The sequence below is a fragment of the Hypanus sabinus genome, chromosome 4, assembly GCF_030144855.1.
Source record: "Hypanus sabinus isolate sHypSab1 chromosome 4, sHypSab1.hap1, whole genome shotgun sequence".
Classification (NCBI taxonomy): domain Eukaryota; kingdom Metazoa; phylum Chordata; class Chondrichthyes; order Myliobatiformes; family Dasyatidae; genus Hypanus; species Hypanus sabinus.
Genome location: NC_082709.1, coordinates 192312361 through 192325245, shown reverse-complemented (window position 1 = coordinate 192325245; position 12885 = coordinate 192312361).

Here is a 12885-nt window from a genome sequence, read left to right as displayed (position 1 = left end):
GGTGGGCAGATTCGAGGCCAGTGCCACCGCCCAATATGTCATGGAAGATCGAAAGCAGCGAGGTGTCTGTGTGCCCAGACACTCGAGTTCTATAGGCACAGAGCTCAGAAAAAGCAATGCAACAGACTTTTAACAGCATAAATCAGCGGGTTGTTTTGTTATGTCTCCACTCTTCCCGTGAAATAGAGACACCTCTTTCTCCCTTATTAGGGAGAGAGAGAGCCTGTGGTACATCGAGTTACTGGGTGAATGAGTAGTCTTTGGGGCACTGCGTGTACTTACTGATGCTTTGCTGCATGCTTGAGTGCGCAGTGGGGGCGCTGATGCTTTTTGCTGGTGGGGAGGGGGATCGTTGTTTTGCTGCTGCTTGTGTGTGGGGGGGAGTTGGTGGGTGCCCTTTGGGGTTCTAACATCTAGCTGTCATTCATTCTTTGGGGCAGTCCTTTGTTTTCTTGGATGTTTGCAAAGAAAAAGAATTTCAACATGCATATTGCATACATTTCTCTGACATTAAATGCACCTATTGATACCTATTGAGACCCAATCCAGCATAGCTGATGTCCTCATAAGCTCAACAAGCTGCTCTAAAAAGTCATCTTGTAGGTAATCAACAAACTCATTCTCTTGAGATCCATTACTAACCTGATTTTCCCAATTGTCCTGTATGTTGAAATCTCCCTTGACGATCACAAAGCCCTTTTGAATTGCCTCTCCTGCTATAATCTGATCTACTGTCCATCCCAGCTACCGTTGGGAGGCCTGTATAAAACTGCCATCAACGTCCTTTTACCCCTGCAGTTTCTTAACTCAACCCACAAGGAATCAACATCTTCTGATCCTATGTCACATCTTTCCACTGATTTGATGCCATTCTTTACCAGTAGAGCCACACCATCGCCTCTGCCTCCCTTCCTATCCCTCTGATACAATGTGTAACCTTGGACATTCACCTCCCAACTACAACCATCCTTCAGCCATGATTCAGCCATCATACCTGACAATCTTAATAGTGCAGCAAGATCATCCACCTTGTTTCCTATACTCCGTGCATTGAGACATAACACTTTGAATATTCTATTTGCTACCTTTTTGATTTTGCATCCCTAATGCACTGAAACTCACCCTGCTGGCTGCAGCTCTCTGCTGACAGTCTGACTGCATGTTATCTTTGCTCTTTTGCCATCCATCCCTTCACTCCGGTTCCCACTCCACTGCCAAGTTAGTTTAAACCCTCCCCAACAGCTCTAACAAACCTGCTCGGGAGAACATTGGTCCCCCCTCAGGTTCAGGTGCAACCCATCACTTTTGAACGGGTCATACCTCCCCCAGAAGTGAATCCAATGATCCAAGAACCTGAAGCCCTGCCCCTGGCACCAGCTTCTCAGCCACACATTAATCTGCCAAATCAACCCTCATTATATCCTCATTGACGTGTGGCACCAACAGCAAGCCTGAAATGACTACCCAGGAAGTCCTGCTTCTCAGCTTTCTGTCTAGCTCTCTAAATTGTCTTTTCAGGACTTCTTTGCTTTTCGTTCCTATGATGTTGGATATTTTTAAGTGGAGGTTGATAGATACCTGATTAGTAAAGGTTACAGGGAGAGGGCAGGAGAATTGTGTTGCGAGGGATAATAAATCAGCCATGATAGAATCATGGTGCAGACTCGATGGGCTGAATGGCCTACTTCTGCTCCAATGTCTTATGATCTTATGATGCCATGGAATGAACTCATCTCCTCATCCATTACTGGACCCTCGCTCCTTTGGGAACACCACAAAATCCCCTTTTGCATCTGTCTGAGTTTCAAAACTCATTTGCCAGAAATACCTCTAACACAGTTAGGAGCCAAATATTTCATGAGCCAGGCTAAAGCTTGAAGTGCAATTGCACTGTGACACTCTGCTTCAGAAGGGTCTGCCTGCAAGTATTCATGAAGCAGAAAACATTGAAATGGTGTAGTTCTACATTCATAATGAAAATAATCTTCCTTAAAATATTAATGTGCTGAATGGATGTGGCGTTGATCAGTTGGCTGAAACCTTTCCCGATAACATCCCCTGTCACTGATCCCACAGCAGCTGGGCAAATAACATCACAAAAATGAATCAATTTTTAATAATGGTACAGTTTATGTCAGAGTCTCAGTAACACTTGTGTGGAAGGACATCTTCCTGCAGTACACAGATATATGTCCTCTCTCTCTCTCTCTCTCTCTCTCTCTCTCTCTCTCTCTCTCTCTCTCTCTCTCTCTCTCTCTCTCTCTCTCTCTCTCTCTCTCTCTCTCTCTCTCTCTCTCTCTCTCTCTCTCTCTCTCTCTCTCTCTCTCTCTCTCTCTCTCTCTCTCTCTCTCTCTCTCTCTCTCTCTCTCACTCACTCTTTCTTCACTCTCTCACACTCCTACACCTGTGTGAACGCACTCCAGAAGTGCAGTAAATTAGGGGTTCACCATCAAAAGAAAATCTGCAGATGCTGGAAATCTGAGCAACACACATAAAATGCTAGAGGAACTCAGCAGGGCAGACAGCATCTATGGAAGAGTTCTGCCAAAGGGTTTCAGCCAAAAACATCAACTGTACTCTTTTCCTAGATGCTGCCTGGCTTGTAAAGTTCCTCCAGCATTTAGTGTGAGTGACTCGGGTTTCACCATGGTTCCTTGCATTTCAGTCAGTGTCAAATCTTTCCAGGATCATAATTTAGAAATTATAGACCAGTGAGCCTTAATTCAGTGGTGGGCATGTTGTTAGAGAATCCTTAGAGGCAGGATTTATGAGCACTTGGAGACACATATATTCTTCCTATATTGATGTATGGCTGTGAGTCATGGACCATCACAAATACAATGGAAAGAATCGATGCAGCAGAGATGTGGTTCCTCAGAAGAATGCTATGCATATCATATATGGACAGGATAACCTGCGAAGAACTTCTACAGAGAACGAAAACAAAACATTCATTACTTAAAACAATCAGAAAACAGCAATCAAAATTCTTTGGACATATCAGGCGAGGAGAGACATTAAAACATTTAGTTACAAATGGAAAGCTGGAGGAAAAGGAAGCAGAGGCAGACAGAGAGTGAGAATGACAGATGGATTAACATCATGGTTAGAAACGGGAGGCAACAACTACAATTCGGAGGGTCAGGGACAGTGATGGGTGAAGAGACATGATCGCCCACTCCGAACGGCAAGGCACCTGAATGAATGAATGGAGAGATAGAATCTGATTAGGGATCATCAGCATGGCTTTGTCAAGGGCAGGTTAATCAAACCTGATTAAATTCTTTGAAGATGTAACAAAACAGATTGATGAAGGCAGAGTAGTAGATGTAGTGTATATGGATTTCAGCAAGGCATTTGATAAGGTACCCCATGCAAGGCTTATTGAGAAAGTAAGGAGACATGGGATCCAAGGGGTCATTGCTTTGTGGATCCAGAACTGGCTTGCCCACAGAAACAAAGGGTGGTTGTAGGCTGATCCTATTCTGCATGGAGGTCGGTCACCAGTGGAGTGCCTCAGGGATCTGCTCTGACACCCCTCTTCTTTGAGATTTTTATAAATGAGCTGGATAAAGAAATAGAATGGTACATGGAGCTTAGAAAAATTGAGGGCTATGCGGTAGGGTAATTCTGGGAGTTCCTAGAGTAGGTTACATGGTCGGCACAACATTATGGGTCAAAGGACCTGTGATGTGTTGTAAATTTCTATTTCTATGTTCTATGTTCAGAGGGTGATGGGTTCTTTATTAAACAGAGTTTCAAATATTACGGTGAGAAGACAGAAAAATGGGTTAAGAAGGATAATAAATCAGCCTTGATGGTATAGCACAGCTAGAAGCACCTCAGAAGGAACAGTTTGGTCCACAGCTGAGGGGCAAATTTAGGGAATTGTGGATAGTGAGGAAGTCTGTCAAAGGATACATGGTATATAGACCAGTTGACAATGTGGCAAAGAGATGGCAGCTGGACTTTAACCCAGTCAAGTTTGTGGCACTTTGGGAGATTGAATGTAAAGGGGCAAAGCACAGTTAATGCCAAGAGTGTTGATTTGCAGAGCTCCAAGTTCATAGCTTGCTGAACGTTGATAGGGTAGATAGGCAGGCTTACAGCATTATTGGTGAAGGCACAGGGTTCAGGAAGTTCTGTTGCAGCTTTCTAAAGCTCTGGTTAAACCACGTTTGGAGTGTAGTGTGCAGATCTGGTTGCCTCATTTTAGGATGGATGAGGAAGTTTTGGATTGTTTCCTGGTAAAAGTAGTATTAACTACAATAAAGGTTGGAGAGACTTCTGGTGTGGCAATTTTTTCAAGTCTATGGACAGCTAGTTCACTGCTAGACTGAGGAATGTGTCAGGTCCAAATGAGCAGGAAACTGTGCATCTTTATATTAAAAAAGTTTCATTCATGTCAGCTACTGCTCACTTCACATCCTGAGCAGTGGACAGCATTTCAATTTTTAATGATACTCAGAGCCTGCAGCTGGTCTCAGTGAAGATAAATTTTTTAAACATGTTCAAAATAATTGCAATTAAAAAAATCCAAAAAATGTTTTTCTTCTGCTGAGGCTGGAGACATGCTCAAAAGCTTCGGACCCAAGTGTCTGGACTAGACAAACACGAGGAAATCTGCAGATGCTGGAAATTCAAGCAACACACACAAAATGCTAGTGGAACACAGCAGGTCAGGCAGCATCTATAGGGAGAAGCGCTGTCGATGTTTCGGGCCGAGACCCTTCGTCAGGACTAACTGAAAGGAGAGATAGTAAGAGATTTGAAAGTTGGGGGGGAGGGGAAAATGCAAAAGACTGGAGGGGGTGGAGTGAAGCTGAGAGCCAGAAAGGTGATTGGCAAAAGGGATACAGAGCTAGAGAAGGGAAAGGATCTTGGGACGGGAGGCCTAGGAAGAAAGAAAGGGGGAGGGGAGCAAGTGGAACAAGTGCTACACCTGCCCTTGCTCTTCCTCCCTCACCACCATTCAGGGCTCCAGACAGTCCTTCTAGGTGAGGCGACACTTCACCTGTGAGTCGGCTCGTATACTGCATCCTGTGCACCCAGTGTGGCCTTTTATATATTGGTGAGACCCGACGGAGACTGGGAGAACGTTTCGCTGAACACCTACGCTCTGTCCGCCAGAGAAAGCAGGATCTCCCAGTGGCCACACATTTTAATTCCACGTCCCATTCCCATTCTGATCTGTCTATACATAGCCTTCTCTATTGTCAAGATGAAGCCACACTCAGGTTGGAGGAACAACACCTTATATACCAGCTGGGAGGCCTCCAACCTGATGGCATGAACATTGACTTCTCTAACTTCCGTTAATGCCCCTCCTCCCCTTCTTACCCCATCCCTGATATATTTTTTCCCCTCCTTTTTTTTCTCTGTCTACCCATCACTCTTTGCCTGTTCTCCATCTCCCTCTGGTGCTCCCCTCCCCCTTTCTTTCTCCCTAGGTCTCCCGTCCCATGATCCTTTCACTTCTCTAGCTCTGAATCCCTTTTGCCAATCACCTTTCCAGCTCCCAGCTTCATCCCACCCCCCTCCGGTCTTCTCCTATCATTTTGCATTTCCCCCTCCCCCTCATACTTTCAAAACTCTTACTATCTTTCCTTTCAGTTAGTCCTGACGAAGGGTCTCGGCCCAAAACGTCGACAGCGCTTCTCCCTATAGATGCTGCCTGGCCTGCTGTGTTCCACCAGCATTTTGTGTCTGGACTAGACAATGTTTACTTGTACTGCATCTACACAGCTGAACCCAGCAACCTACACCCATCCACCACAAGATGTGTCACTCCTTTGCCGAGCCAGAGGCTAGTGGGAGGTACTGGATGCCCCTGCCCCTCCTAGATTCCCATTTCCTTCCTGCATTCCCATTCCCTTCCTAGATTCTCATTGCCCCTTCTGGATTCCCATTGTCCCTGCTGGATTTCCACTGCCCACTAGATACCCCATTGCCTTCCTGGATTCCTACTGCTCCACCTGGATTCCCACTGCCTCTCATGGATTCCAAATGTCCCTCCTAGATTCCCATTGCCCTCAGATTCCCATTGCCTCTCCGAGATTCCTGTTTCCCCTCCTAGATTCCCATTGGTTTCCTGAATTTCCCACTGCTCTCCTGGTTTCCTGTTTTCCCTAATAGATTCCCATTGACTTCCCTGATTCCCATTGCTTTCCAGGATTTCCATTGCCTTGCTAGATTCCAAATGGGTTCCTCGACTCCCACTGCTATCCTCAATTCCTATTACCCCTCCTGGATTTCCATTAACCATATAACCATTGCCTTCTTAATTTCCCACTCTCCCTCCTAGATTTCAATTTTCTTCCAGGATTCCCATTGCCTTCCTAGATTCCTATTTCCCATCCTGGTTTCCCAATGCCTCCCTGGATTTCCACTGCCATCCTCAATCCCTATTGCTCCTCCTGCATTCAAATTGCATTCCTGGATTCCCATTGTCTTCCTGGATTTCCCACTGCTCTCCTGGTTTCCTAGTTTCCTTCATAGATTCGAATTACCTTCCTTGATTCCCACTGACTCTCCTGGATTCCCACTGCCCTACTAGATTCCAATTGGCTTCCTGGACTGCCATTGTCTTCCAGGATTCCGACTTCCCACCCAAGGTTCCTATTGCCATTCTGGATTTCCAGTGCCATCTTCAATTCCAATTAGAAACATAGAAAACCTACAGCACAATACAGGCCCTTTGGCCCACAAAGTTGTGCCAAACATGCCCCCACCTTATAACTACCTAGGCTTATCATAGCCCTCCATTTTTCTAAGCGCCACATAGTTACCCAGGAGTCTCTTAAAGCACCCTATCGTTTCCTTCTCCACAACTGCCACCGGCAGCCCATTTCACGTACTCACCACTCTCTGTGTAAAAAACTTAGCTCTGACATCTCCTCTGTACCTACTCCCCAGCACCTTAAAACTGTGCCCTCTCATGCTAGCCATTTCAGCCCTGGGAAAAAGCCTCTGACTACCCACACAATCGATGCCTCTCATCATCTTATACACCTCTTTGACGTCACTTCTCATCCTCTGTTGCTCCAAGGAGAAAAGGCCGAGTTCACACAACCTTTTCTCATAAGGCATGCTCCCCAATCCAGGCAACATCCTTGTAGATCTCCTCTGCACCCCTTCTATGCTTTCCACATCCTTCCTGTACTGAGGCAACCTGAATTGAGCACAGTACTCCAAGTGGGGTCTGACCAGGGTCCTATATAGCTGCAACATTACCTCTCGGCTCTTAAAATCAATCCCACAGTTGATGAAGGCCAATGCACCATATGCCTTCTTAATCACACAATCAACCTGTGCAGCAGCTTTGAGTGTCCTATGGACTCGGACCCCAAGGTTCCTCTGATCCTCCACACTGCCAAGAGTCTTACCATTAATACTCTATTCTGCCATCATATTTGACCTACCAAAATGAACCACCTCACACTTATCAGGGTTGAACTCCATCACCCATTTCTCAGTCTAGTTTTGCAACCTATCAATGTCCCGTTGTAACCTCTGACAGCCCTCCACACTATCCACAACACCTTCAACCATTGTGTCATCAGCAAATTTACTAACCCTTCCCTCCACTTCCTCATCCAGGTCATTTATAAACATCACGAAGAGTAGGGGTCCCAGAACAGATCCCTGAGACACACCACCGACCTCCATGCAGAATACAACCTTCTACAATCATTCTTTGCCTTTTGGAGGCAAGTCAGTTCTGGATCCACAAAGCAATGTCCCTTGGATCCCATGCCTCCTTACTTTCTCAATAAGCCTTGCATTGGGTACATTATCAAATGCCTTGCTGAAATCCATATACACTACATCTACTACTCTTTCATCAATGTGTTTAGTCACACCCTCAAAAAATTCAATCAGGCTCATAAGGCACAACCTGCCCTTGACAGAGCCATGCTGACTATTCCTAATCATATTATACCTCTCCAAATGTTCATAAATCCTGCCTCTCAGAATCTTCTCCATCAGCTTACCAACCACTGAAGTAAGACTCATTGGTCTATAATTTTCTGGGCTATCTCTACTCCCTTTCTTGAATAAACGAACAATATCCACAATCCTCTAATCCTCCGGAACATCTCCCGTCCCCATTGATGATGCAAAAATCATCACCAGAGGCTCAGTGATCTCCTCTCTCTCCTCCCACAGTAGCCTTGCATCTCATCCAGTCCCAGCGACTTATCCAACCTGATGCTTTCCAAAAGCTCCAGCACATCCTCTTTCTTAATATCTACATGCTCAAGCTTTTCAGCCTGCTGCAAGTCATCACTACAATCACTAATATCCTTTTCCATAGTGAATACTGAAGTAAAGTATTCATTAAGTACCTCCGTTATTTCCTCCAGTTCCATACACACTTTCCTACTGTCACACTTGATAGGTCCTATTCTTACACATTTTATCCTCTTGCTCTTCACATACTTGTAGAATGCCTTTAGGTTTTCCTTAATCCTGTCCACCAAGGCCTTCTCATGGCCCCTTCTGGCTCTCCTAATGTCCTTCTTAAGCTCCTTCCTGTTAGCCTTATAATCTTCTAGATCTCTAACATTACCTGACTCTCTGAACCTTTTGTAAGCTTTTCTTTTCTTCTTGACTAGATTTACTACAGCCTTTGTACACCATGGTTCCTGTACCCTACCATAACTTCCCTGTCTCATTGGAACATACCTATGCAGAACTTCACACAAATATCCCCTGAACATTTAACCATATAACCATATAACAATCACAGCACGGAAACAGGCCATCTTGGCCCTCCTAGTCCGTGCCGAACCCTTAATCTCACTTAGTCCCACCTACCCGCACTCAGCCCATAACCCTCCACTCCTTTCCTGTCCATATACCTATCCAATTTTACCTTAAATGACACAACTGAACTGGCCTCTATTACTTCTACAGGAAGCTCATTCCACACAGCTATCACTCTTTGAGTAAAGAAATACCCCCTTGTGTTTCCCTTAAACTTCTGCCCCCTAACTCTCAAATCATGTCCTCTATTTTGAATCTCCCCTACTCTCAATGGAAACAGCCTGTTCACGTCAACTCTATCTATCCCTCTCAAAATTTTAAATACCTCGATCAAATCCCCCCTCAACCTTCTACGCTCCAATGAATAGAGACCTAACTTGTTCAACCTTTCTCTGTAACTTAATTGCTGAAACCCAGGTAACATCCTAGTAAATCGTCTCTGCACTCTCTAATTTATTGATATCTTTCCTATAATTCGGTGACCAGAACTGCACACAATATTCCAAATTTGGCCTTACCAATGCCTTGTACAACTTTAGCATTACATCCCAACTTCTGTACTCAATGCTTTGATTTATAAAGGCCAGCGTTTCAAAAGCCCTCTTCACCACCCTATCTACATGAGACTCCACTTTCAGGGAACTATGCACAGTGATTCCGAGATCTCTCTGTTCCTCTGCATTCCTCAATGCCCTACCATTTACCCTGTATGTTCTATTTGGATTATTCCTGCCAAAATGTAGAACCTCACACTTCTCAGCATTAAACTCCATCTGCCAACGTTCAGCCCATTCTTCTAACCGGCATAAATCTCCCTGCAAGCTTTGAAAATCCACTTCATTATCCATAACACCTCCTACCTTAGTATCATCGGCATACTTACTAATCCAATTTTGCACCCCATCATCCAGATCATTTATGTATATTACAAACAACATTGGGCCCAAAACAGATCCCTGAGGCACCCCGCTAGTCACCGGCCTCCATCCCGATAAACAATTATCCACCACTACTCTCTGGCATCTCCCATCTAGCTACATCTTTGCTACATTTCTTCCATACGTTTCCATGAGAACATCCGTTTCCAATTTAAGCTTCCAATTTCCTGCCTGATAGCCTCATCATTCCCCTTACTCTTTTCTAACGCTTTTCTAACTTGTCTGTTCCTATCGCTCTCCAATGCTATCGTAAAGGAGTTAGAATTATGATCACTATCTCCAAAATGCTCTCCCACTGAGAAATCTGACACTTGACCAGAAACATCCCGGACCCTGGCACCTGGGAAGCAAACTGCCATCAAAGTTTCTTTCCTGCGTCCACAGAATCACCTGTCTGACCCCCTAACTATAGAGTCCCCTATCAGTACTTCCTTCCTCTTCCCTTCCCTACCCTTCTGAGCCACAGGGCTAGACTGCCAGAGGCACGGCCACTGTTGCTTCCCCCAGGTAGGCTGTCTCCCCCCCCCCCCACCCCAACAGCACTTAAACAGGAGTACTTATTGTCAAGGGAGACAGCCACAGGAGTACTCTCTAGTACCTGACTTTTCCCCTTCCCCCTCCTGACTGTGACCTCCTTGTCTGTCTCCTGTGGCCCCGGTGTGACCACCTGCCTCTAGCTCTTCTCTATCACCTCCTCACTCTCCATGACCAGATGAAGGTCATCGAGCTGCATCTCCAGTTCCCTAACACGGTTCCTGGTGCAGATGTGGCCATCCGGGCGGCTGGATGTCTCCAGGACATCCCATATCTGACACCGAGTACAGAAAACTGGCCTCACACATACTTTCTGTCTGTATTCTACACAGATACCCTACCTCGCCTTGACCCTTTATTGAAGCCCCGTTGAGCCAAAGCCTTCCTACTCTGTCTCCCTTACTCTGTCCCTCGCTTCTCTGACACACGTTGTATAAATCTCTCTTCTCGCTGTACTCACTGGCTGACCTCCACACACTTGCGCAGTCGTGTCCCGTTCAAACCGCTGAAGAAATAACTGTCTTGGATTCCCATTGCCTTCCTGGTTTCCCATTGCCTTTTAGATTCCTATTTCCTCTCCTGGATTCCCATCGCCCCTTTCCAAATTCTCATTTCCCCTCCTGGATTCCCACTGCCCTCCTGGTCCCATTGTCCCTCCTGCATTCCCATTCTCTGCCTGGATTCTCATTGCATCCCATCCTCCACCTCCCCCCCCCCCCCCAGATTTCCATTGCCTTCCTGGATTCCAATGCCTTTCTGAATTCCCCTTTCATTCCTGGAATCTTATTGCACTTCCTGCATTTCCACTGCCCACCAGGTATTCGATTGCCTTCCAAAATTCCCATTGCCCCTCCTGGATTCCCATTGCCTTTTAGATTTCTATTTTTCCTCCTGGATTCCCATTGCCCCACTAGATTTCAATTGCCCTGCTAGATTCTCATTGCCTTCCTGGATTCCCATTGGCACTCATAGGTTCCCATTTCATTCTTGGATTCCCATTGCCTTCCTGAATTCTCATTGCCTTCCTGGATTCCCACTGCCTTTCCAGAATTCCCATTGGCCTGCTAGATGCCAATTGGCTTCCTGTATTCCCATTGCCCTCCTGGTTTCCTGTTTCCTCTACTAGATTCCCATTGCCCTCCTGGTCCCACTGCCCTCTTGAATTCACATTGCCTTACTGAATTCCCATTGTCCTTCTTGCATTTAATTCCCTTCCTGGATTCTTATTGCCCCACCTAGATTCCCATTGACATCCTAGATTCTCATTGCCCCACCTGTATTCCCATTGACATCCTGGATTCCCATTGTCCCTGCTGGATTTCCACTGCTCTCTGGGATTTTCCATTGTTTTCAAAAATTCCCATTGCCCCTTCTGGATTCTCAATGCCTTGCTGGATTTTCACTGCCTCTACCTGATTCCCATTGCCCTGCTAGATACACATTGCCCCTGCTAGCTTAGCATTGCCTTCTGGGATTTCCACTGCCATCCTCAATTCATATATCCCTTCTGGATTCTCAATGGCTTACTGGATTTTCACTGCCTCTACCTGATTCCCATTGCCCTTGTAAAGGGGGTTTCTTCTTTTTTCCTTGTTACTGTGTATGTAATCAAAAGGGTTTTGTTTTGTTAACTAGCAGGATTGCTTCTTTGTTGCAAGAGAGTGCTGGAAGCTTGTTTGGGTTAAAAATTACTGATAATGAGAATTGTATTCCTTTGTAAACCAAATGGGGATTAATGTTGTTTCTTCTGAGTCTGTAAGCTTTTGTTGACGGGCTTTTGGGCAGATCGGCGTGAGGGGGTTGAGAGAGAGGACGCAATGCTGTAAGCTGGGCGTGGAACGGACCCCAAGCGGGGGTCCGAGGCCAGGAGGTACTCCAAGGAGGGGGGATGAAGCTAGATGTGCTTGGTTGACAACTCGGAGGGTCCTGAGCTGCGAGTCGAGGAATTCGGAGGGGATCGAATGGTGGCCAGAAGACTTCAGTAATTGAGCTCCAACGGTTGTGCACGAAGTGGTTTGGACTTTGATAAGTTTGGCGCCTTTTCTTTTTTTTTCTCTTCATATATACTGTATCGTTATTAATCACTTAGTTATAGTAACCTTTATAAATTGTACTCATTTAATCGTTTATGGTGTACTGTCTGTTTTTGGGCGAGGCGGGGACATCACACAGCATCCACACCAGCTGATTACCCAGTTTGGCGGGGCCGAAGGCTGCTCCCCCTAGACGAGAACGAGCTGAGCGAGCCTGAGGCGACCCAGGGGGTTACACTGCTAGATACACATTGCCCCTGCTGGCTTAGCATTGCCTTCTGGGATTTCCACTGCCATCCTCAATTCATATATCCCTCTTGGATTCTCAGTGTCATCCTTGCTTCCCATTGCCTCTTCTCAATTCCAATGGCCCTCCAGGATTCCCATTGCACATGCTGGATTTCCACTGCCCTCCAGGATTTTCCATGGCCTTCTATAATTCCCATTACCCCTTCTGGATTCCCATTGCATTCTTGAATTCACATTGCCCTTCCAGGATTTCCAATGCCCCTCTGTCATGGTCCAGTCCATGAAATCCACATTCCGGTTCACGGTCCAGTCCATGCTCCTTATTCCAGGTTTTCCAGTTTTCCCCAGTTTCTGTTGAGGCA